This window comes from Brachyhypopomus gauderio, unplaced genomic scaffold, assembly GCF_052324685.1.
Source record: "Brachyhypopomus gauderio isolate BG-103 unplaced genomic scaffold, BGAUD_0.2 sc225, whole genome shotgun sequence".
NCBI lineage: Eukaryota > Metazoa > Chordata > Actinopteri > Gymnotiformes > Hypopomidae > Brachyhypopomus > Brachyhypopomus gauderio.
Window position 1 is genome coordinate 161,274 of NW_027507046.1, and position 20,063 is coordinate 181,336.

At 44.3% G+C, this 20,063-nt stretch overlaps 56 non-coding genes across 56 annotated transcripts; all 56 read right to left on the reverse strand.

Annotated features, from left to right (window-relative positions):
- Positions 1-265: 265 nt before the first annotated feature.
- Positions 266-338, reverse strand: trnar-ucg (transfer RNA arginine (anticodon UCG)). The gene has a single exon. It is a non-coding gene; the product is annotated as a tRNA-Arg (tRNA).
- A 168-nt stretch (positions 339-506) lies between these two features.
- Positions 507-577, reverse strand: trnag-ccc (transfer RNA glycine (anticodon CCC)). The gene has a single exon. It is a non-coding gene; the product is annotated as a tRNA-Gly (tRNA).
- A 398-nt stretch (positions 578-975) lies between these two features.
- trnar-ucg (transfer RNA arginine (anticodon UCG)) lies at positions 976-1,048 on the reverse strand. The gene has a single exon. It is a non-coding gene; the product is annotated as a tRNA-Arg (tRNA).
- Positions 1,049-1,216: 168 nt separating this feature from the next.
- trnag-ccc (transfer RNA glycine (anticodon CCC)) lies at positions 1,217-1,287 on the reverse strand. The gene has a single exon. It is a non-coding gene; the product is annotated as a tRNA-Gly (tRNA).
- Positions 1,288-1,685: 398 nt separating this feature from the next.
- On the reverse strand, positions 1,686-1,758 carry trnar-ucg (transfer RNA arginine (anticodon UCG)). The gene has a single exon. It is a non-coding gene; the product is annotated as a tRNA-Arg (tRNA).
- A 168-nt stretch (positions 1,759-1,926) lies between these two features.
- trnag-ccc (transfer RNA glycine (anticodon CCC)) lies at positions 1,927-1,997 on the reverse strand. The gene has a single exon. It is a non-coding gene; the product is annotated as a tRNA-Gly (tRNA).
- Positions 1,998-2,395: 398 nt separating this feature from the next.
- On the reverse strand, positions 2,396-2,468 carry trnar-ucg (transfer RNA arginine (anticodon UCG)). Its single transcript has one exon. It is a non-coding gene; the product is annotated as a tRNA-Arg (tRNA).
- A 168-nt stretch (positions 2,469-2,636) lies between these two features.
- On the reverse strand, positions 2,637-2,708 carry trnag-ccc (transfer RNA glycine (anticodon CCC)). The gene has a single exon. It is a non-coding gene; the product is annotated as a tRNA-Gly (tRNA).
- A 397-nt stretch (positions 2,709-3,105) lies between these two features.
- trnar-ucg (transfer RNA arginine (anticodon UCG)) lies at positions 3,106-3,178 on the reverse strand. Its single transcript has one exon. It is a non-coding gene; the product is annotated as a tRNA-Arg (tRNA).
- A 168-nt stretch (positions 3,179-3,346) lies between these two features.
- On the reverse strand, positions 3,347-3,417 carry trnag-ccc (transfer RNA glycine (anticodon CCC)). Its single transcript has one exon. It is a non-coding gene; the product is annotated as a tRNA-Gly (tRNA).
- Positions 3,418-3,815: 398 nt separating this feature from the next.
- trnar-ucg (transfer RNA arginine (anticodon UCG)) lies at positions 3,816-3,888 on the reverse strand. Its single transcript has one exon. It is a non-coding gene; the product is annotated as a tRNA-Arg (tRNA).
- Positions 3,889-4,056: 168 nt separating this feature from the next.
- trnag-ccc (transfer RNA glycine (anticodon CCC)) lies at positions 4,057-4,127 on the reverse strand. Its single transcript has one exon. It is a non-coding gene; the product is annotated as a tRNA-Gly (tRNA).
- A 398-nt stretch (positions 4,128-4,525) lies between these two features.
- trnar-ucg (transfer RNA arginine (anticodon UCG)) lies at positions 4,526-4,598 on the reverse strand. Its single transcript has one exon. It is a non-coding gene; the product is annotated as a tRNA-Arg (tRNA).
- Positions 4,599-4,766: 168 nt separating this feature from the next.
- On the reverse strand, positions 4,767-4,837 carry trnag-ccc (transfer RNA glycine (anticodon CCC)). Its single transcript has one exon. It is a non-coding gene; the product is annotated as a tRNA-Gly (tRNA).
- Positions 4,838-5,235: 398 nt separating this feature from the next.
- On the reverse strand, positions 5,236-5,308 carry trnar-ucg (transfer RNA arginine (anticodon UCG)). The gene has a single exon. It is a non-coding gene; the product is annotated as a tRNA-Arg (tRNA).
- A 168-nt stretch (positions 5,309-5,476) lies between these two features.
- Positions 5,477-5,547, reverse strand: trnag-ccc (transfer RNA glycine (anticodon CCC)). The gene has a single exon. It is a non-coding gene; the product is annotated as a tRNA-Gly (tRNA).
- Positions 5,548-5,945: 398 nt separating this feature from the next.
- trnar-ucg (transfer RNA arginine (anticodon UCG)) lies at positions 5,946-6,018 on the reverse strand. Its single transcript has one exon. It is a non-coding gene; the product is annotated as a tRNA-Arg (tRNA).
- A 168-nt stretch (positions 6,019-6,186) lies between these two features.
- Positions 6,187-6,257, reverse strand: trnag-ccc (transfer RNA glycine (anticodon CCC)). Its single transcript has one exon. It is a non-coding gene; the product is annotated as a tRNA-Gly (tRNA).
- A 398-nt stretch (positions 6,258-6,655) lies between these two features.
- trnar-ucg (transfer RNA arginine (anticodon UCG)) lies at positions 6,656-6,728 on the reverse strand. The gene has a single exon. It is a non-coding gene; the product is annotated as a tRNA-Arg (tRNA).
- Positions 6,729-6,896: 168 nt separating this feature from the next.
- On the reverse strand, positions 6,897-6,967 carry trnag-ccc (transfer RNA glycine (anticodon CCC)). Its single transcript has one exon. It is a non-coding gene; the product is annotated as a tRNA-Gly (tRNA).
- Positions 6,968-7,365: 398 nt separating this feature from the next.
- trnar-ucg (transfer RNA arginine (anticodon UCG)) lies at positions 7,366-7,438 on the reverse strand. The gene has a single exon. It is a non-coding gene; the product is annotated as a tRNA-Arg (tRNA).
- Positions 7,439-7,606: 168 nt separating this feature from the next.
- Positions 7,607-7,677, reverse strand: trnag-ccc (transfer RNA glycine (anticodon CCC)). Its single transcript has one exon. It is a non-coding gene; the product is annotated as a tRNA-Gly (tRNA).
- Positions 7,678-8,075: 398 nt separating this feature from the next.
- On the reverse strand, positions 8,076-8,148 carry trnar-ucg (transfer RNA arginine (anticodon UCG)). The gene has a single exon. It is a non-coding gene; the product is annotated as a tRNA-Arg (tRNA).
- A 168-nt stretch (positions 8,149-8,316) lies between these two features.
- trnag-ccc (transfer RNA glycine (anticodon CCC)) lies at positions 8,317-8,387 on the reverse strand. The gene has a single exon. It is a non-coding gene; the product is annotated as a tRNA-Gly (tRNA).
- Positions 8,388-8,785: 398 nt separating this feature from the next.
- Positions 8,786-8,858, reverse strand: trnar-ucg (transfer RNA arginine (anticodon UCG)). Its single transcript has one exon. It is a non-coding gene; the product is annotated as a tRNA-Arg (tRNA).
- Positions 8,859-9,026: 168 nt separating this feature from the next.
- Positions 9,027-9,097, reverse strand: trnag-ccc (transfer RNA glycine (anticodon CCC)). The gene has a single exon. It is a non-coding gene; the product is annotated as a tRNA-Gly (tRNA).
- A 398-nt stretch (positions 9,098-9,495) lies between these two features.
- Positions 9,496-9,568, reverse strand: trnar-ucg (transfer RNA arginine (anticodon UCG)). The gene has a single exon. It is a non-coding gene; the product is annotated as a tRNA-Arg (tRNA).
- A 168-nt stretch (positions 9,569-9,736) lies between these two features.
- Positions 9,737-9,807, reverse strand: trnag-ccc (transfer RNA glycine (anticodon CCC)). The gene has a single exon. It is a non-coding gene; the product is annotated as a tRNA-Gly (tRNA).
- Positions 9,808-10,205: 398 nt separating this feature from the next.
- On the reverse strand, positions 10,206-10,278 carry trnar-ucg (transfer RNA arginine (anticodon UCG)). Its single transcript has one exon. It is a non-coding gene; the product is annotated as a tRNA-Arg (tRNA).
- Positions 10,279-10,446: 168 nt separating this feature from the next.
- On the reverse strand, positions 10,447-10,517 carry trnag-ccc (transfer RNA glycine (anticodon CCC)). Its single transcript has one exon. It is a non-coding gene; the product is annotated as a tRNA-Gly (tRNA).
- Positions 10,518-10,915: 398 nt separating this feature from the next.
- On the reverse strand, positions 10,916-10,988 carry trnar-ucg (transfer RNA arginine (anticodon UCG)). Its single transcript has one exon. It is a non-coding gene; the product is annotated as a tRNA-Arg (tRNA).
- Positions 10,989-11,156: 168 nt separating this feature from the next.
- trnag-ccc (transfer RNA glycine (anticodon CCC)) lies at positions 11,157-11,227 on the reverse strand. Its single transcript has one exon. It is a non-coding gene; the product is annotated as a tRNA-Gly (tRNA).
- A 398-nt stretch (positions 11,228-11,625) lies between these two features.
- trnar-ucg (transfer RNA arginine (anticodon UCG)) lies at positions 11,626-11,698 on the reverse strand. Its single transcript has one exon. It is a non-coding gene; the product is annotated as a tRNA-Arg (tRNA).
- Positions 11,699-11,866: 168 nt separating this feature from the next.
- trnag-ccc (transfer RNA glycine (anticodon CCC)) lies at positions 11,867-11,937 on the reverse strand. The gene has a single exon. It is a non-coding gene; the product is annotated as a tRNA-Gly (tRNA).
- A 398-nt stretch (positions 11,938-12,335) lies between these two features.
- On the reverse strand, positions 12,336-12,408 carry trnar-ucg (transfer RNA arginine (anticodon UCG)). Its single transcript has one exon. It is a non-coding gene; the product is annotated as a tRNA-Arg (tRNA).
- Positions 12,409-12,576: 168 nt separating this feature from the next.
- Positions 12,577-12,647, reverse strand: trnag-ccc (transfer RNA glycine (anticodon CCC)). Its single transcript has one exon. It is a non-coding gene; the product is annotated as a tRNA-Gly (tRNA).
- Positions 12,648-13,045: 398 nt separating this feature from the next.
- trnar-ucg (transfer RNA arginine (anticodon UCG)) lies at positions 13,046-13,118 on the reverse strand. Its single transcript has one exon. It is a non-coding gene; the product is annotated as a tRNA-Arg (tRNA).
- A 168-nt stretch (positions 13,119-13,286) lies between these two features.
- On the reverse strand, positions 13,287-13,357 carry trnag-ccc (transfer RNA glycine (anticodon CCC)). Its single transcript has one exon. It is a non-coding gene; the product is annotated as a tRNA-Gly (tRNA).
- Positions 13,358-13,755: 398 nt separating this feature from the next.
- On the reverse strand, positions 13,756-13,828 carry trnar-ucg (transfer RNA arginine (anticodon UCG)). Its single transcript has one exon. It is a non-coding gene; the product is annotated as a tRNA-Arg (tRNA).
- Positions 13,829-13,996: 168 nt separating this feature from the next.
- trnag-ccc (transfer RNA glycine (anticodon CCC)) lies at positions 13,997-14,067 on the reverse strand. Its single transcript has one exon. It is a non-coding gene; the product is annotated as a tRNA-Gly (tRNA).
- A 398-nt stretch (positions 14,068-14,465) lies between these two features.
- trnar-ucg (transfer RNA arginine (anticodon UCG)) lies at positions 14,466-14,538 on the reverse strand. The gene has a single exon. It is a non-coding gene; the product is annotated as a tRNA-Arg (tRNA).
- A 168-nt stretch (positions 14,539-14,706) lies between these two features.
- On the reverse strand, positions 14,707-14,777 carry trnag-ccc (transfer RNA glycine (anticodon CCC)). Its single transcript has one exon. It is a non-coding gene; the product is annotated as a tRNA-Gly (tRNA).
- A 398-nt stretch (positions 14,778-15,175) lies between these two features.
- On the reverse strand, positions 15,176-15,248 carry trnar-ucg (transfer RNA arginine (anticodon UCG)). Its single transcript has one exon. It is a non-coding gene; the product is annotated as a tRNA-Arg (tRNA).
- Positions 15,249-15,416: 168 nt separating this feature from the next.
- Positions 15,417-15,487, reverse strand: trnag-ccc (transfer RNA glycine (anticodon CCC)). The gene has a single exon. It is a non-coding gene; the product is annotated as a tRNA-Gly (tRNA).
- Positions 15,488-15,885: 398 nt separating this feature from the next.
- On the reverse strand, positions 15,886-15,958 carry trnar-ucg (transfer RNA arginine (anticodon UCG)). The gene has a single exon. It is a non-coding gene; the product is annotated as a tRNA-Arg (tRNA).
- A 168-nt stretch (positions 15,959-16,126) lies between these two features.
- Positions 16,127-16,197, reverse strand: trnag-ccc (transfer RNA glycine (anticodon CCC)). Its single transcript has one exon. It is a non-coding gene; the product is annotated as a tRNA-Gly (tRNA).
- A 398-nt stretch (positions 16,198-16,595) lies between these two features.
- trnar-ucg (transfer RNA arginine (anticodon UCG)) lies at positions 16,596-16,668 on the reverse strand. The gene has a single exon. It is a non-coding gene; the product is annotated as a tRNA-Arg (tRNA).
- Positions 16,669-16,836: 168 nt separating this feature from the next.
- On the reverse strand, positions 16,837-16,907 carry trnag-ccc (transfer RNA glycine (anticodon CCC)). The gene has a single exon. It is a non-coding gene; the product is annotated as a tRNA-Gly (tRNA).
- A 398-nt stretch (positions 16,908-17,305) lies between these two features.
- On the reverse strand, positions 17,306-17,378 carry trnar-ucg (transfer RNA arginine (anticodon UCG)). Its single transcript has one exon. It is a non-coding gene; the product is annotated as a tRNA-Arg (tRNA).
- A 168-nt stretch (positions 17,379-17,546) lies between these two features.
- Positions 17,547-17,617, reverse strand: trnag-ccc (transfer RNA glycine (anticodon CCC)). The gene has a single exon. It is a non-coding gene; the product is annotated as a tRNA-Gly (tRNA).
- Positions 17,618-18,015: 398 nt separating this feature from the next.
- On the reverse strand, positions 18,016-18,088 carry trnar-ucg (transfer RNA arginine (anticodon UCG)). The gene has a single exon. It is a non-coding gene; the product is annotated as a tRNA-Arg (tRNA).
- A 168-nt stretch (positions 18,089-18,256) lies between these two features.
- Positions 18,257-18,327, reverse strand: trnag-ccc (transfer RNA glycine (anticodon CCC)). Its single transcript has one exon. It is a non-coding gene; the product is annotated as a tRNA-Gly (tRNA).
- Positions 18,328-18,725: 398 nt separating this feature from the next.
- Positions 18,726-18,798, reverse strand: trnar-ucg (transfer RNA arginine (anticodon UCG)). The gene has a single exon. It is a non-coding gene; the product is annotated as a tRNA-Arg (tRNA).
- A 168-nt stretch (positions 18,799-18,966) lies between these two features.
- On the reverse strand, positions 18,967-19,037 carry trnag-ccc (transfer RNA glycine (anticodon CCC)). The gene has a single exon. It is a non-coding gene; the product is annotated as a tRNA-Gly (tRNA).
- A 398-nt stretch (positions 19,038-19,435) lies between these two features.
- Positions 19,436-19,508, reverse strand: trnar-ucg (transfer RNA arginine (anticodon UCG)). Its single transcript has one exon. It is a non-coding gene; the product is annotated as a tRNA-Arg (tRNA).
- A 168-nt stretch (positions 19,509-19,676) lies between these two features.
- Positions 19,677-19,747, reverse strand: trnag-ccc (transfer RNA glycine (anticodon CCC)). The gene has a single exon. It is a non-coding gene; the product is annotated as a tRNA-Gly (tRNA).
- Between the last annotated feature and the right edge of the window lie 316 nt (positions 19,748-20,063).

Genomic DNA, 20,063 nt, shown 5'->3' on the forward strand with positions numbered 1-20,063 from the left:
TGATTTGCTCAATAACCACGTGAGACAGTACATCATGCTTTTCATTCCTCTTCGCTTCTCAGACAAACATGCCATGTAGAGGTCAACAATGTTGTACTGTTCTGCATGGGTTGACGTCTAAGGTTCTTCTCTATGGCTCATTGTTGTATGCTTTCACACTCAGCTTGTTTGCAGACTTACCTTTACAAAGGGTCTAAAGAAAGAAGATAGAGGAAGTCTGCAGGCAAGCCAAAGAATGAGAATGTACTGTTTAGTCTCCAATGTATGACCCAGATGGGACTCGAACCCACAATCCTCAGCTCCGAAGGCTGATGCCTTATCCATTAGGCCACTGGGCCACTTTTGCTTTGCATAGTGCAGACTTTGAAGGTCTTCTCGACTATAGACTAGTTTTCAAATATATGCTGAAGCCATGCTTCTTTGCCACATAACCATGTTGGCAAGAGCTCAGCGCATAAGAGCGTGACGTTTGGAGAAAGAAAAGTACTCTCTACATTCCTTGTCTGTGCGCCAGCCGGGAATCGAACCCGGTTCACAAGAATGGGAATCTTGCATGATACCACTACACCACTGGCACCCTGCGCAGCTAAACTTTAGAGGTCGCCAAAAAGTAAACACCAATCACAGTGCTTTTCCATGAGCAATTTACACATCTTTTCAAGCCAGATCACATTTTCAGCTACTGTTTCATTTTTCCATGGACCTGTCCTTGATTTGCTCAATAACCACGTGAGACAGTACATCATGCTTTTCATTCCTCTTCGCTTCTCAGACAAACATGCCATGTAGAGGTCAACAATGTTGTACTGTTCTGCATGGGTTGACGTCTAAGGTTCTTCTCTATGGCTCATTGTTGTATGCTTTCACACTTAGCTTGTTTGCAGACTTACCTTTACAAAGGGTCTAAAGAAAGAAGATAGAGGAAGTCTGCAGGCAAGCCAAAGAATGAGAATGTACTGTTTAGTCTCCAATGTATGACCCAGATGGGACTCGAACCCACAATCCTCAGCTCCGAAGGGTGAAGCCTTATCCATTAGGCCACTGGGCCACTTTTGATTTGCATAGTGCAGACTTTGAAGGTCTTCTCGACTATAGACTAGTTTTCAAATATATGCTGAAGCCATGCTTCTTTTGCACATAACCATGTTGGCAAGAGCTCAGCGCATAAGAGCGTGACGTTCGGAGAAAGAAAAGTACTCTCTACATTCCTTGTCTGTGCGCCAGCCGGGAATCGAACTCGGTTCACAAGAATGGGAATCTTGCATGATACCACTACACCACTGGCACCCTGCGCAGCTAAACTTTAGAGGTCGCCAAAAAGTAAACACCAATCACAGTGCTTTTCCATGAGCAATTTACACATCTTTTCAAGCCAGATCACATTTTCAGCTACTGTTTCATTTTTCCATGGACCTGTCCTTGATTTGCTCAATAACCACGTGAGACAGTACATCATGCTTTTCATTCCTCTTCGCTTCTCAGACAAACATGCCATGTAGAGGTCAACAATGTTGTACTGTTCTGCATGGGTTGACGTCTAAGGTTCTTCTCTATGGCTCATTGTTGTATGCTTTCACACTCAGCTTGTTTGCAGACTTACCTTTACAAAGGGTCTAAAGAAAGAAGATAGAGGAAGTCTGCAGGCAAGCCAAAGAATGAGAATGTACTGTTTAGTCTCCAATGTATGACCCAGATGGGACTCGAACCCACAATCCTCAGCTCCGAAGGCTGATGCCTTATCCATTAGGCCACTGGGCCACTTTTGCTTTGCATAGTGCAGACTTTGAAGGTCTTCTCGACTATAGACTAGTTTTCAAATATATGCTGAAGCCATGCTTCTTTGCCACATAACCATGTTGGCAAGAGCTCAGCGCATAAGAGCGTGACGTTTGGAGAAAGAAAAGTACTCTCTACATTCCTTGTCTGTGCGCCAGCCGGGAATCGAACCCGGTTCACAAGAATGGGAATCTTGCATGATACCACTACACCACTGGCACCCTGCGCAGCTAAACTTTAGAGGTCGCCAAAAAGTAAACACCAATCACAGTGCTTTTCCATGAGCAATTTACACATCTTTTCAAGCCAGATCACATTTTCAGCTACTGTTTCATTTTTCCATGGACCTGTCCTTGATTTGCTCAATAACCACGTGAGACAGTACATCATGCTTTTCATTCCTCTTCGCTTCTCAGACAAACATGCCATGTAGAGGTCAACAATGTTGTACTGTTCTGCATGGGTTGACGTCTAAGGTTCTTCTCTATGGCTCATTGTTGTATGCTTTCACACTCAGCTTGTTTGCAGACTTACCTTTACAAAGGGTCTAAAGAAAGAAGATAGAGGAAGTCTGCAGGCAAGCCAAAGAATGAGAATGTACTGTTTAGTCTCCAATGTATGACCCAGATGGGACTCGAACCCACAATCCTCAGCTCCGAAGGCTGATGCCTTATCCATTAGGCCACTGGGACACTTTTGCTTTGCATAGTGCAGACTTTGAAGGTCTTCTCGACTATAGACTAGTTTTCAAATATATGCTGAAGCCATGCTTCTTTGCCACATAACCATGTTGGCAAGAGCTCAGCGCATAAGAGCGTGACGTTCGGAGAAAGAAAAGAACTCTCTACATTCCTTGTCTGTGCGCCAGCCGGGAATCAAACCCGGTTCACAAGAATGGGAATCTTGCATGATACCACTACACCACTGGCAGCCTGCGCAGCTACTCTTTAGAGGTCGCCAAAAAGTAAACACCAATCACAGTGCTTTTCCATGAGCAATTTACACATCTTTTCAAGCCAGATCACATTTTCAGCTACTGTTTCATTTTTCCATGGACCTGTCCTTGATTTGCTCAATAACCACGTGAGACAGTACATCATGCTTTTCATTCCTCTTCGCTTCTCAGACAAACATGCCATGTAGAGGTCAACAATGTTGTACTGTTCTGCATGGGTTGACGTCTAAGGTTCTTCTCTATGGCTCATTGTTGTATGCTTTCACACTTAGCTTGTTTGCAGACTTACCTTTACAAAGGGTCTAAAGAAAGAAGATAGAGGAAGTCTGCAGGCAAGTCAAAGAATGAGAATGTACTGTTTAGTCTCCAATGTATGACCCAGATGGGACTCGAACCCACAATCCTCAGCTCCGAAGGCTGATGCCTTATCCATTAGGCCACTGGGCCACTTTTGCTTTGCATAGTGCAGACTTTGAAGGTCGTCTCGACTATAGACTAGTTTTCAAATATATGCTGAAGCCATGCTTCTTTGCCACATAACCATGTTGGCAAGAGCTCAGCGCATAAGAGCGTGACGTTCGGAGAAAGAAAAGTACTCTCTACATTCCTTGTCTGTGCGCCAGCCGGGAATCGAACCCGGTTCACAAGAATGGGAATCTTGCATGATACCACTACACCACTGGCACCCTGCGCAGCTACACTTTAGAGGTCGCCAAAAAGTAAACACCAATCACAGTGCTTTTCCATGAGCAATTTACACATCTTTTCAAGCCAGCTCACATTTTCAGCTACTGTTTCATTTTTCCATGGACCTGTCCTTGATTTGCTCAATAACCACGTGAGACAGTACATCATGCTTTTCATTCCTCTTCGCTTCTCAGACAAACATGCCATGTAGAGGTCAACAATGTTGTACTGTTCTGCATGGGTTGACGTCTAAGGTTCTTCTCTATGGCTCATTGTTGTATGCTTTCACACTTAGCTTGTTTGCAGACTTACCTTTACAAAGGGTCTAAAGAAAGAAGATAGAGGAAGTCTGCAGGCAAGCCAAAGAATGAGAATGTACTGTTTAGTCTCCAATGTATGACCCAGATGGGACTCGAACCCACAATCCTCAGCTCCGAAGGCTGATGCCTTATCCATTAGGCCACTGGGCCACTTTTGCTTTGCATAGTGCAGACTTTGAAGGTCTTCTCGACTATAGACTAGTTTTCAAATATATGCTGAAGCCATGCTTCTTTTGCACATAACCATGTTGGCAAGAGCTCAGCGCATAAGAGCGTGACGTTCGGAGAAAGAAAAGTACTCTCTACATTCCTTGTCTGTGCGCCAGCCGGGAATCGAACCCGGTTCACAAGAATGGGAATCTTGCATGATACCACTACACCACTGGCACCCTGCGCAGCTAAACTTTAGAGGTCGCCAAAAAGTAAACACCAATCACAGTGCTTTTCCATGAGCAATTTACACATCTTTTCAAGCCAGATCACATTTTCAGCTACTGTTTCATTTTTCCATGGACCTGTCCTTGATTTGCTCAATAACCACGTGAGACAGTACATCATGCTTTTCATTCCTCTTCGCTTCTCAGACAAACATGCCATGTAGAGGTCAACAATGTTGTACTGTTCTGCATGGGTTGACGTCTAAGGTTCTTCTCTATGGCTCATTGTTGTATGCTTTCACACTCAGCTTGTTTGCAGACTTACCTTTACAAAGGGTCTAAAGAAAGAAGATAGAGGAAGTCTGCAGGCAAGCCAAAGAATGAGAATGTACTCTTTAGTCTCCAATGTATGACCCAGATGGGACTCGAACCCACAATCCTCAGCTCCGAAGGCTGATGCCTTATCCATTAGGCCACTAGGCCACTTTTGCTTTGCATAGTGCAGACTTTGAAGGTCTTCTCGACTATAGACTAGTTTTCAAATATATGCTGAAGCCATGCTTCTTTGCCACATAACCATGTTGGCAAGAGCTCAGCGCATAAGAGCGTGACGTTCGGAGAAAGAAAAGTACTCTCTACATTCCTTGTCTGTGCGCCAGCCGGGAATCGAACCCGGTTCACAAGAATGGGAATCTTGCATGATACCACTACACCACTGGCACCCTGCGCAGCTAAACTTTAGAGGTCGCCAAAAAGTAAACACCAATCACAGTGCTTTTCCATGAGCAATTTACACATCTTTTCAAGCCAGATCACATTTTCAGCTACTGTTTCATTTTTCCATGGACCTGTCCTTGATTTGCTCAATAACCACGTGAGACAGTACATCATGCTTTTCATTCCTCTTCGCTTCTCAGACAAACATGCCATGTAGAGGTCAACAATGTTGTACTGTTCTGCATGGGTTGACGTCTAAGGTTCTTCTCTATGGCTCATTGTTGTATGCTTTCACACTCAGCTTGTTTGCAGACTTACCTTTACAAAGGGTCTAAAGAAAGAAGATAGAGGAAGTCTGCAGGCAAGCCAAAGAATGAGAATGTACTGTTTAGTCTCCAATGTATGACCCAGATGGGACTCGAACCCACAATCCTCAGCTCCGAAGGCTGATGCCTTATCCATTAGGCCACTGGGCCACTTTTGCTTTGCATAGTGCAGACTTTGAAGGTCTTCTCGACTATAGACTAGTTTTCAAATATATGCTGAAGCCATGCTTCTTTTGCACATAACCATGTTGGCAAGAGCTCAGCGCATAAGAGCGTGACGTTCGGAGAAAGAAAAGTACTCTCTACATTCCTTGTCTGTGCGCCAGCCGGGAATCGAACCCGGTTCACAAGAATGGGAATCTTGCATGATACCACTACACCACTGGCACCCTGCGCAGCTACTCTTTAGAGGTCGCCAAAAAGTAAACACCAATCACAGTGCTTTTCCATGAGCAATTTACACATCTTTTCAAGCCAGATCACATTTTCAGCTACTGTTTCATTTTTCCATGGACCTGTCCTTGATTTGCTCAATAACCACGTGAGACAGTACATCATGCTTTTCATTCCTCTTCGCTTCTCAGACAAACATGCCATGTAGAGGTCAACAATGTTGTACTGTTCTGCATGGGTTGACGTCTAAGGTTCTTCTCTATGGCTCATTGTTGTATGCTTTCACACTCAGCTTGTTTGCAGACTTAGCTTTACAAAGGGTCTAAAGAAAGAAGACAGAGGAAGTCTGCAGGCAAGCCAAAGAATGAGAATGTACTCTTTAGTCTCCAATGTATGACCCAGATGGGACTCGAACCCACAATCCTCAGCTCCGAAGGCTGATGCCTTATCCATTAGGCCACTGGGCCACTTTTGCTTTGCATAGTGCAGACTTTGAAGGTCTTCTCGACTATAGACTAGTTTTCAAATATATGCTGAAGCCATGCTTCTTTGCCACATAACCATGTTGGCAAGAGCTCAGCGCATAAGAGCGTGACGTTCGGAGAAAGAAAAGTACTCTCTACATTCCTTGTCTGTGCGCCAGCCGGGAATCGAACCCGGTTCACAAGAATGGGAATCTTGCATGATACCACTACACCACTGGCACCCTGCGCAGCTAAACTTTAGAGGTCGCCAAAAAGTAAACACCAATCACAGTGCTTTTCCATGAGCAATTTACACATCTTTTCAAGCCAGATCACATTTTCAGCTACTGTTTCATTTTTCCATGGACCTGTCCTTGATTTGCTCAATAACCACGTGAGACAGTACATCATGCTTTTCATTCCTCTTCGCTTCTCAGACAAGCATGCCATGTAGAGGTCAACAATGTTGTACTGTTCTGCATGGGTTGACGTCTAAGGTTCTTCTCTATGGCTCATTGTTGTATGCTTTCACACTCAGCTTGTTTGCAGACTTAGCTTTACAAAGGGTCTAAAGAAAGAAGACAGAGGAAGTCTGCAGGCAAGCCAAAGAATGAGAATGTACTCTTTAGTCTCCAATGTATGACCCAGATGGGACTCGAACCCACAATCCTCAGCTCCGAAGGCTGATGCCTTATCCATTAGGCCACTGGGCCACTTTTGCTTTGCATAGTGCAGACTTTGAAGGTCTTCTCGACTATAGTCTAGTTTTCAAATATATGCTGAAGCCATGCTTCTTTTGCACATAACCATGTTGGCAAGAGCTCAGCGCATAAGAGCGTGACGTTCGGAGAAAGAAAAGAACTCTCTACATTCCATGTCTGTGCGCCAGCCGGGAATCGAACCCGGTTCACAAGAATGGGAATCATGCATGATACCACTACACCACTGGCACCCTGCGCAGCTACACTTTAGAGGTCGCCAAAAAGTAAACACCAATCACAGTGCTTTTCCATGAGCAATTTACACATCTTTTCAAGCCAGATCACATTTTCAGCTACTGTTTCATTTTTCCATGGACCTGTCCTTGATTTGCTCAATAACCACGTGAGACAGTACATCATGCTTTTCATTCCTCTTCGCTTCTCAGACAAACATGCCATGTAGAGGACAACAATGTTGTACTGTTCTGCATGGGTTGACGTCTAAGGTTCTTCTCTATGGCTCATTGTTGTATGCTTTCACAGTCAGCTTGTTTGCAGACTTACCTTTACAAAGGGTCTAAAGAAAGAAGACAGAGGAAGTCTGCAGGCAAGCCAAAGAATGAGAATGTACTCTTTAGTCTCCAATGTATGACCCAGATGGGACTCGAACCCACAATCCTCAGCTCCGAAGGCTGATGCCTTATCCATTAGACCACTGGGCCACTTTTGCTTTGCATAGTGCAGACTTTGAAGGTCTTCTCGACTATAGACTAGTTTTCAAATATATGCTGAAGCCATGCTTCTTTTGCACATAACCATGTTGGCAAGAGCTCAGCGCATAAGAGCGTGACGTTCGGAGAAAGAAAAGAACTCTCTACATTCCTTGTCTGTGCGCCAGCCGGGAATCGAACCCGGTTCACAAGAATGGGAATCTTGCATGATACCACTACACCACTGGCACCCTGCGCAGCTACACTTTAGAGGTCGCCAAAAAGTAAACACCAATCACAGTGCTTTTCCATGAGCAATTTACACATCTTTTCAAGCCAGCTCACATTTTCAGCTACTGTTTCATTTTTCCATGGACCTGTCCTTGATTTGCTCAATAACCACGTGAGACAGTACATCATGCTTTTCATTCCTCTTCGCTTCTCAGACAAACATGCCATGTAGAGGTCAACAATGTTGTACTGTTCTGCATGGGTTGACGTCTAAGGTTCTTCTCTATGGCTCATTGTTGTATGCTTTCACACTTAGCTTGTTTGCAGACTTACCTTTACAAAGGGTCTAAAGAAAGAAGATAGAGGAAGTCTGCAGGCAAGCCAAAGAATGAGAATGTACTGTTTAGTCTCCAATGTATGACCCAGATGGGACTCGAACCCACAATCCTCAGCTCCGAAGGCTGATGCCTTATCCATTAGGCCACTGGGCCACTTTTGCTTTGCATAGTGCAGACTTTGAAGGTCTTCTCGACTATAGACTAGTTTTCAAATATATGCTGAAGCCATGCTTCTTTTGCACATAACCATGTTGGCAAGAGCTCAGCGCATAAGAGCGTGACGTTCGGAGAAAGAAAAGTACTCTCTACATTCCTTGTCTGTGCGCCAGCCGGGAATCGAACCCGGTTCACAAGAATGGGAATCTTGCATGATACCACTACACCACTGGCACCCTGCGCAGCTAAACTTTAGAGGTCGCCAAAAAGTAAACACCAATCACAGTGCTTTTCCATGAGCAATTTACACATCTTTTCAAGCCAGATCACATTTTCAGCTACTGTTTCATTTTTCCATGGACCTGTCCTTGATTTGCTCAATAACCACGTGAGACAGTACATCATGCTTTTCATTCCTCTTCGCTTCTCAGACAAACATGCCATGTAGAGGTCAACAATGTTGTACTGTTCTGCATGGGTTGACGTCTAAGGTTCTTCTCTATGGCTCATTGTTGTATGCTTTCACACTCAGCTTGTTTGCAGACTTACCTTTACAAAGGGTCTAAAGAAAGAAGATAGAGGAAGTCTGCAGGCAAGCCAAAGAATGAGAATGTACTCTTTAGTCTCCAATGTATGACCCAGATGGGACTCGAACCCACAATCCTCAGCTCCGAAGGCTGATGCCTTATCCATTAGGCCACTAGGCCACTTTTGCTTTGCATAGTGCAGACTTTGAAGGTCTTCTCGACTATAGACTAGTTTTCAAATATATGCTGAAGCCATGCTTCTTTGCCACATAACCATGTTGGCAAGAGCTCAGCGCATAAGAGCGTGACGTTCGGAGAAAGAAAAGTACTCTCTACATTCCTTGTCTGTGCGCCAGCCGGGAATCGAACCCGGTTCACAAGAATGGGAATCTTGCATGATACCACTACACCACTGGCACCCTGCGCAGCTAAACTTTAGAGGTCGCCAAAAAGTAAACACCAATCACAGTGCTTTTCCATGAGCAATTTACACATCTTTTCAAGCCAGATCACATTTTCAGCTACTGTTTCATTTTTCCATGGACCTGTCCTTGATTTGCTCAATAACCACGTGAGACAGTACATCATGCTTTTCATTCCTCTTCGCTTCTCAGACAAACATGCCATGTAGAGGTCAACAATGTTGTACTGTTCTGCATGGGTTGACGTCTAAGGTTCTTCTCTATGGCTCATTGTTGTATGCTTTCACACTCAGCTTGTTTGCAGACTTACCTTTACAAAGGGTCTAAAGAAAGAAGATAGAGGAAGTCTGCAGGCAAGCCAAAGAATGAGAATGTACTGTTTAGTCTCCAATGTATGACCCAGATGGGACTCGAACCCACAATCCTCAGCTCCGAAGGCTGATGCCTTATCCATTAGGCCACTGGGCCACTTTTGCTTTGCATAGTGCAGACTTTGAAGGTCTTCTCGACTATAGACTAGTTTTCAAATATATGCTGAAGCCATGCTTCTTTTGCACATAACCATGTTGGCAAGAGCTCAGCGCATAAGAGCGTGACGTTCGGAGAAAGAAAAGTACTCTCTACATTCCTTGTCTGTGCGCCAGCCGGGAATCGAACCCGGTTCACAAGAATGGGAATCTTGCATGATACCACTACACCACTGGCACCCTGCGCAGCTACTCTTTAGAGGTCGCCAAAAAGTAAACACCAATCACAGTGCTTTTCCATGAGCAATTTACACATCTTTTCAAGCCAGATCACATTTTCAGCTACTGTTTCATTTTTCCATGGACCTGTCCTTGATTTGCTCAATAACCACGTGAGACAGTACATCATGCTTTTCATTCCTCTTCGCTTCTCAGACAAACATGCCATGTAGAGGTCAACAATGTTGTACTGTTCTGCATGGGTTGACGTCTAAGGTTCTTCTCTATGGCTCATTGTTGTATGCTTTCACACTCAGCTTGTTTGCAGACTTAGCTTTACAAAGGGTCTAAAGAAAGAAGACAGAGGAAGTCTGCAGGCAAGCCAAAGAATGAGAATGTACTCTTTAGTCTCCAATGTATGACCCAGATGGGACTCGAACCCACAATCCTCAGCTCCGAAGGCTGATGCCTTATCCATTAGGCCACTGGGCCACTTTTGCTTTGCATAGTGCAGACTTTGAAGGTCTTCTCGACTATAGACTAGTTTTCAAATATATGCTGAAGCCATGCTTCTTTGCCACATAACCATGTTGGCAAGAGCTCAGCGCATAAGAGCGTGACGTTCGGAGAAAGAAAAGTACTCTCTACATTCCTTGTCTGTGCGCCAGCCGGGAATCGAACCCGGTTCACAAGAATGGGAATCTTGCATGATACCACTACACCACTGGCACCCTGCGCAGCTAAACTTTAGAGGTCGCCAAAAAGTAAACACCAATCACAGTGCTTTTCCATGAGCAATTTACACATCTTTTCAAGCCAGATCACATTTTCAGCTACTGTTTCATTTTTCCATGGACCTGTCCTTGATTTGCTCAATAACCACGTGAGACAGTACATCATGCTTTTCATTCCTCTTCGCTTCTCAGACAAGCATGCCATGTAGAGGTCAACAATGTTGTACTGTTCTGCATGGGTTGACGTCTAAGGTTCTTCTCTATGGCTCATTGTTGTATGCTTTCACACTCAGCTTGTTTGCAGACTTAGCTTTACAAAGGGTCTAAAGAAAGAAGACAGAGGAAGTCTGCAGGCAAGCCAAAGAATGAGAATGTACTCTTTAGTCTCCAATGTATGACCCAGATGGGACTCGAACCCACAATCCTCAGCTCCGAAGGCTGATGCCTTATCCATTAGGCCACTGGGCCACTTTTGCTTTGCATAGTGCAGACTTTGAAGGTCTTCTCGACTATAGTCTAGTTTTCAAATATATGCTGAAGCCATGCTTCTTTTGCACATAACCATGTTGGCAAGAGCTCAGCGCATAAGAGCGTGACGTTCGGAGAAAGAAAAGAACTCTCTACATTCCATGTCTGTGCGCCAGCCGGGAATCGAACCCGGTTCACAAGAATGGGAATCATGCATGATACCACTACACCACTGGCACCCTGCGCAGCTACACTTTAGAGGTCGCCAAAAAGTAAACACCAATCACAGTGCTTTTCCATGAGCAATTTACACATCTTTTCAAGCCAGATCACATTTTCAGCTACTGTTTCATTTTTCCATGGACCTGTCCTTGATTTGCTCAATAACCACGTGAGACAGTACATCATGCTTTTCATTCCTCTTCGCTTCTCAGACAAACATGCCATGTAGAGGACAACAATGTTGTACTGTTCTGCATGGGTTGACGTCTAAGGTTCTTCTCTATGGCTCATTGTTGTATGCTTTCACAGTCAGCTTGTTTGCAGACTTACCTTTACAAAGGGTCTAAAGAAAGAAGACAGAGGAAGTCTGCAGGCAAGCCAAAGAATGAGAATGTACTCTTTAGTCTCCAATGTATGACCCAGATGGGACTCGAACCCACAATCCTCAGCTCCGAAGGCTGATGCCTTATCCATTAGACCACTGGGCCACTTTTGCTTTGCATAGTGCAGACTTTGAAGGTCTTCTCGACTATAGACTAGTTTTCAAATATATGCTGAAGCCATGCTTCTTTTGCACATAACCATGTTGGCAAGAGCTCAGCGCATAAGAGCGTGACGTTCGGAGAAAGAAAAGTACTCTCTACATTCCTTGTCTGTGCGCCAGCCGGGAATCGAACCCGGATCACAAGAATGGGAATCTTGCATGATACCACTACACCACTGGCACCCTGTGCAGCTAAACTTTAGAGGTCGCCAAAAAGTAAACACCAATCACAGTGCTTTTCCATGAGCAATTTACACATCTTTTCAAGCCAGATCACATTTTCAGCTACTGTTTCATTTTTCCATGGACCTGTCCTTGATTTGCTCAATAACCACGTGAGACAGTACATCATGCTTTTCATTCCTCTTCGCTTCTCAGACAAACATGCCATGTAGACGTCAACAATGTTGTACTGTTCTGCATGGGTTGACGTCTAAGGTTCTTCTCTATGGCTCATTGTTGTATGCTTTCACACTCAGCTTGTTTGCAGACTTACCTTTACAAAGGGTCTAAAGAAAGAAGATAGAGGAAGTCTGCAGGCAAGCCAAAGAATGAGAATGTACTGTTTAGTCTCCAATGTATGACCCAGATGGGACTCGAACCCACAATCCTCAGCTCCGAAGGCTGATGCCTTATCCATTAGGCCACTGGGCCACTTTTGCTTTGCATAGTGCAGACTTTGAAGGTCTTCTCGACTATAGACTAGTTTTCAAATATATGCTGAAGCCATGCTTCTTTGCCACATAACCATGTTGGCAAGAGCTCAGCGCATAAGAGCGTGACGTTCGGAGAAAGAAAAGTACTCTCTACATTCCTTGTCTGTGCGCCAGCCGGGAATCGAACCTGGTTCACAAGAATGGGAATCTTGCATGATACCACTACACCACTGGCACCCTGCGCAGCTAAACTTTAGAGGTCGCCAAAAAGTAAACACCAATCACAGTGCTTTTCCATGAACAATTTACACATCTTTTCAAGCCAGATCACATTTTCAGCTACTGTTTCATTTTTCCATGGACCTGTCCTTGATTTGCTCAATAACCACGTGAGACAGTACATCATGCTTTTCATTCCTCTTCGCTTCTCAGACAAACATGCCATGTAGAGGTCAACAATGTTGTACTGTTCTGCATGGGTTGACGTCTAAGGTTCTTCTCTATGGCTCATTGTTGTATGCTTTCACACTTAGCTTGTTTGCAGACTTACCTTTACAAAGGGTCTAAAGAAAGAAGATAGAGGAAGTCTGCAGGCAAGCTAAAGAATGAGAATGTACTGTTTAGTCTCCAATGTATGACCCAGATGGGACTCGAACCCACAATCCTCAGCTCCGAAGGGTGAAGCCTTATCCATTAGGCCACTGGGCCACTTTTGCTTTGCATAGTGCAGACTTTGAAGGTCTTCTCGACTATAGACTAGTTTTCAAATATATGCTGAAGCCATGCTTCTTTGCCACATAACCATGTTGGCAAGAGCTCAGCGCATAAGAGCGTGACGTTCGGAGAAAGAAAAGTACTCTCTACATTCCTTGTCTGTGCGCCAGCCGGGAATCGAACCCGGTTCACAAGAATGGGAATCTTGCATGATACCACTACACCACTGGCACCCTGCGCAGCTAAACTTTAGAGGTCGCCAAAAAGTAAACACCAATCACAGTGCTTTTCCATGAACAATTTACACATCTTTTCAAGCCAGATCACATTTTCAGCTACTGTTTCATTTTTCCATGGACCTGTCCTTGATTTGCTCAATAACCACGTGAGACAGTACATCATGCTTTTCATTCCTCTTCGCTTCTCAGACAAACATGCCATGTAGAGGTCAACAATGTTGTACTGTTCTGCATGGGTTGACGTCTAAGGTTCTTCTCTATGGCTCATTGTTGTATGCTTTCACACTTAGCTTGTTTGCAGACTTACCTTTACAAAGGGTCTAAAGAAAGAAGATAGAGGAAGTCTGCAGGCAAGCTAAAGAATGAGAATGTACTGTTTAGTCTCCAATGTATGACCCAGATGGGACTCGAACCCACAATCCTCAGCTCCGAAGGGTGAAGCCTTATCCATTAGGCCACTGGGCCACTTTTGCTTTGCATAGTGCAGACTTTGAAGGTCTTCTCGACTATAGACTAGTTTTCAAATATATGCTGAAGCCATGCTTCTTTGCCACATAACCATGTTGGCAAGAGCTCAGCGCATAAGAGCGTGACGTTCGGAGAAAGAAAAGTACTCTCTACATTCCTTGTCTGTGCGCCAGCCGGGAATCGAACCCGGTTCACAAGAATGGGAATCTTGCATGATACCACTACACCACTGGCACCCTGCGCAGCTAAACTTTAGAGGTCGCCAAAAAGTAAACACCAATCACAGTGCTTTTCCATGAGCAATTTACACATCTTTTCAAGCCAGATCACATTTTCAGCTACTGTTTCATTTTTCCATGGACCTGTCCTTGATTTGCTCAATAACCACGTGAGACAGTACATCATGCTTTTCATTCCTCTTAGCTTCTCAGACAAGCATGCCATGTAGAGGTCAGCAATGTTGTACTGTTCTGCATGGGTTGACGTCTAAGGTTCTTCTCTATGGCTCATTGTTGTATGCTTTCACACTGAGCTTGTTTGCAGACTTACCTTTACAAAGGGTCTAAAGAAAGAAGATAGAGGAAGTCTGCAGGCAAGCCAAAGAATGAGAATGTACTCTTTAGTCTCCAATGTATGACCCAGATGGGACTCGAACCCACAATCCTCAGCTCCGAAGGCTGATGGCTTATCCATTAGGCCACTGGGCCACTTTTGCTTTGCATAGTGCAGACTTTGAAGGTCTTCTCGACTATAGACTAGTTTTCAAATATATGCTGAAGCCATGCTTCTTTTGCACATAACCATGTTGGCAAGAGCTCAGCGCATAAGAGCGTGACGTTCGGAGAAAGAAAAGTACTCTCTACATTCCTTGTCTGTGCGCCAGCCGGGAATCGAACCCGGTTCACAAGAATGGGAATCTTGCATGATACCACTACACCACTGGCACCCTGCGCAGCTACTCTTTAGAGGTCGCCAAAAAGTAAACACCAATCACAGTGCTATTCCATGAGGAATTTACACATCTTTTCAAGCCAGATCACATTTTCAGCTACTGTTTCATTTTTCCATGGACCTGTCCTTGATTTGCTCAATAACCACGTGAGACAGTACATCATGCTTTTCATTCCTCTTCGCTTCTCAGACAAACATGCCATGTAGAGGTCAACAATGTTGTACTGTTCTGCATGGGTTGACGTCTAAGGTTCTTCTCTATGGCTCATTGTTGTATGCTTTCACACTCAGCTTGTTTGCAGACTTACCTTTACAAAGGGTCTAAAGAAAGAAGATAGAGGAAGTCTGCAGGCAAGCCAAAGAATGAGAATGTACTCTTTAGTCTCCAATGTATGACCCAGATGGGACTCGAACCCACAATCCTCAGCTCCGAAGGCTGATGCCTTATCTATTAGGCCACTGGGCCACTTTTGCTTTGCATAGTGCAGACTTTGAAGGTCTTCTCGACTATAGACTAGTTTTCAAATATATGCTGAAGCCATGCTTCTTTGCCACATAACCATGTTGGCAAGAGCTCAGCGCATAAGAGCGTGACGTTCGGAGAAAGAAAAGAACTCTCTACATTCCTTGTCTGTGCGCCAGCCGGGAATCGAACCCGGTTCACAAGAATGGGAATCTTGCATGATACCACTACACCACTGGCACCCTGCGCAGCTAAACTTTAGAGGTCGCCAAAAAGTAAACACCAATCACAGTGCTTTTCCATGAGCAATTTACACATCTTTTCAAGCCAGATCACATTTTCAGCTACTGTTTCATTTTTCCATGGACCTGTACTTGATTTGCTCAATAACCACGTGAGACAGTACATCATGCTTTTCATTCCTCTTCGCTTCTCAGACAAACATGCCATGTAGAGGTCAGCAATGTTGTACTGTTCTGCATGGGTTGACGTCTAAGGTTCTTCTCTATGGCTCATTGTTGTATGCTTTCACAGTCAGCTTGTTTGCAGACTTACCTTTACAAAGGGTCTAAAGAAAGAAGATAGAGGAAGTCTGCAGGCAAGCCAAAGAATGAGAATGTACTCTTTAGTCTCCAATGTATGACCCAGATGGGACTCGAACCCACAATCCTCAGCTCCGAAGGCTGATGCCTTATCCATTAGGCCACTAGGCCACTTTTGCTTTGCATAGTGCAGACTTTGAAGGTCTTCTCGACTATAGACTAGTTTTCAAATATATGCTGAAGCCATGCTTCTTTTGCACATAACCATGTTGGCAAGAGCTCAGCGCATAAGAGTGTGACGTTCGGAGAAAGAAAAGAACTCTCTACATTTCTTGTCTGTGCGCCAGCCGGGAATCGAACCTGGTTCACAAGAATGGGAATCTTGCATGATACCACTACACCACTGGCACCCTGCGCAGCTAAACTTTAGAGGTCGCCAAAAAGTAAACACCAATCACAGTGCTTTTCCATGAGCAATTTACACATCTTTTCAAGCCAGATCACATTTTCAGCTACTGTTTCATTTTTCCATGGACCTGTCCTTGATTTGCTCAATAACCACGTGAGACAGTACATCATGCTTTTCATTCCTCTTCGCTTCTCAGACAAACATGCCATGTAGAGGTCAGCAATGTTGTACTGTTCTGCATGGGTTGACGTCTAAGGTTCTTCTCTATGGCTCATTGTTGTATGCTTTCACAGTCAGCTTGTTTGCAGACTTACCTTTACAAAGGGTCTAAAGAAAGAAGATAGAGGAAGTCTGCAGGCAAGCCAAAGAATGAGAATGTACTCTTTAGTCTCCAATGTATGACCCAGATGGGACTCGAACCCACAATCCTCAGCTCCGAAGGCTGATGCCTTATCCATTAGGCCACTGGGCCACTTTTGCTTTGCATAGTGCAGACTTTGAAGGTCTTCTCGACTATAGACTAGTTTTCAAATATATGCTGAAGCCATGCTTCTTTTGCACATAACCATGTTGGCAAGAGCTCAGCGCATAAGAGCGTGACGTTCGGAGAAAGAAAAGTACTCTCTACATTCCTTGTCTGTGCGCCAGCCGGGAATCGAACCCGGTTCACAAGAATGGGAATCTTGCATGATACCACTACACCACTGGCACCCTGCGCAGCTACTCTTTAGAGGTCGCCAAAAAGTAAACACCAATCACAGTGCTATTCCATGAGGAATTTACACATCTTTTCAAGCCAGATCACATTTTCAGCTACTGTTTCATTTTTCCATGGACCTGTCCTTGATTTGCTCAATAACCACGTGAGACAGTACATCATGCTTTTCATTCCTCTTCGCTTCTCAGACAAACATGCCATGTAGAGGTCAACAATGTTGTACTGTTCTGCATGGGTTGACGTCTAAGGTTCTTCTCTATGGCTCATTGTTGTATGCTTTCACACTCAGCTTGTTTGCAGACTTACCTTTACAAAGGGTCTAAAGAAAGAAGATAGAGGAAGTCTGCAGGCAAGCCAAAGAATGAGAATGTACTCTTTAGTCTCCAATGTATGACCCAGATGGGACTCGAACCCACAATCCTCAGCTCCGAAGGCTGATGCCTTATCTATTAGGCCACTGGGCCACTTTTGCTTTGCATAGTGCAGACTTTGAAGGTCTTCTCGACTATAGACTAGTTTTCAAATATATGCTGAAGCCATGCTTCTTTGCCACATAACCATGTTGGCAAGAGCTCAGCGCATAAGAGCGTGACGTTCGGAGAAAGAAAAGAACTCTCTACATTCCTTGTCTGTGCGCCAGCCGGGAATCGAACCCGGTTCACAAGAATGGGAATCTTGCATGATACCACTACACCACTGGCACCCTGCGCAGCTAAACTTTAGAGGTCGCCAAAAAGTAAACACCAATCACAGTGCTTTTCCATGAGCAATTTACACATCTTTTCAAGCCAGATCACATTTTCAGCTACTGTTTCATTTTTCCATGGACCTGTACTTGATTTGCTCAATAACCACGTGAGACAGTACATCATGCTTTTCATTCCTCTTCGCTTCTCAGACAAACATGCCATGTAGAGGTCAGCAATGTTGTACTGTTCTGCATGGGTTGACGTCTAAGGTTCTTCTCTATGGCTCATTGTTGTATGCTTTCACAGTCAGCTTGTTTGCAGACTTACCTTTACAAAGGGTCTAAAGAAAGAAGATAGAGGAAGTCTGCAGGCAAGCCAAAGAATGAGAATGTACTCTTTAGTCTCCAATGTATGACCCAGATGGGACTCGAACCCACAATCCTCAGCTCCGAAGGCTGATGCCTTATCCATTAGGCCACTAGGCCACTTTTGCTTTGCATAGTGCAGACTTTGAAGGTCTTCTCGACTATAGACTAGTTTTCAAATATATGCTGAAGCCATGCTTCTTTTGCACATAACCATGTTGGCAAGAGCTCAGCGCATAAGAGTGTGACGTTCGGAGAAAGAAAAGAACTCTCTACATTCCTTGTCTGTGCGCCAGCCGGGAATCGAACCTGGTTCACAAGAATGGGAATCTTGCATGATACCACTACACCACTGGCACCCTGCGCAGCTAAACTTTAGAGGTCGCCAAAAAGTAAACACCAATCACAGTGCTTTTCCATGAGCAATTTACACATCTTTTCAAGCCAGATCACATTTTCAGCTACTGTTTCATTTTTCCATGGACCTGTCCTTGATTTGCTCAATAACCACGTGAGACAGTACATCATGCTTTTCATTCCTCTTCGCTTCTCAGACAAACATGCCATGTAGAGGTCAGCAATGTTGTACTGTTCTGCATGGGTTGACGTCTAAGGTTCTTCTCTATGGCTCATTGTTGTATGCTTTCACAGTCAGCTTGTTTGCAGACTTACCTTTACAAAGGGTCTAAAGAAAGAAGATAGAGGAAGTCTGCAGGCAAGCCAAAGAATGAGAATGTACTCTTTAGTCTCCAATGTATGACCCAGATGGGACTCGAACCCACAATCCTCAGCTCCGAAGGCTGATGCCTTATCCATTAGGCCACTAGGCCACTTTTGCTTTGCATAGTGCAGACTTTGAAGGTCTTCTCGACTATAGACTAGTTTTCAAATATATGCTGAAGCCATGCTTCTTTTGCACATAACCATGTTGGCAAGAGCTCAGCGCATAAGAGTGTGACGTTCGGAGAAAGAAAAGAACTCTCTACATTTCTTGTCTGTGCGCCAGCCGGGAATCGAACCTGGTTCACAAGAATGGGAATCTTGCATGATACCACTACACCACTGGCACCCTGCGCAGCTAAACTTTAGAGGTCGCCAAAAAGTAAACACCAATCACAGTGCTTTTCCATGAGCAATTTACACATCTTTTCAAGCCAGATCACATTTTCAGCTACTGTTTCATTTTTCCATGGACCTGTCCTTGATTTGCTCAATAACCACGTGAGACAGTACATCATGCTTTTCATTCCTCTTCGCTTCTCAGACAAACATGCCATGTAGAGGTCAACAATGTTGTACTGTTCTGCATGGGTTGACGTCTAAGGTTCTTCTCTATGGCTCATTGTTGTATGCTTTCACACTCAGCTTGTTTGCAGACTTACCTTTACAAAGGGTCTAAAGAAAGAAGATAGAGGAAGTCTGCAGGCAAGCCAAAGAATGAGAATGTACTCTTTAGTCTCCAATGTATGACCCAGATGGGACTCGAACCCACAATCCTCAGCTCCGAAGGCTGATGCCTTATCTATTAGGCCACTGGGCCACTTTTGCTTTGCATAGTGCAGACTTTGAAGGTCTTCTCGACTATAGACTAGTTTTCAAATATATGCTGAAGCCATGCTTCTTTGCCACATAACCATGTTGGCAAGAGCTCAGCGCATAAGAGCGTGACGTTCGGAGAAAGAAAAGAACTCTCTACATTCCTTGTCTGTGCGCCAGCCGGGAATCGAACCCGGTTCACAAGAATGGGAATCTTGCATGATACCACTACACCACTGGCACCCTGCGCAGCTAAACTTTAGAGGTCGCCAAAAAGTAAACACCAATCACAGTGCTTTTCCATGAGCAATTTACACATCTTTTCAAGCCAGATCACATTTTCAGCTACTGTTTCATTTTTCCATGGACCTGTACTTGATTTGCTCAATAACCACGTGAGACAGTACATCATGCTTTTCATTCCTCTTCGCTTCTCAGACAAACATGCCATGTAGAGGTCAGCAATGTTGTACTGTTCTGCATGGGTTGACGTCTAAGGTTCTTCTCTATGGCTCATTGTTGTATGCTTTCACAGTCAGCTTGTTTGCAGACTTACCTT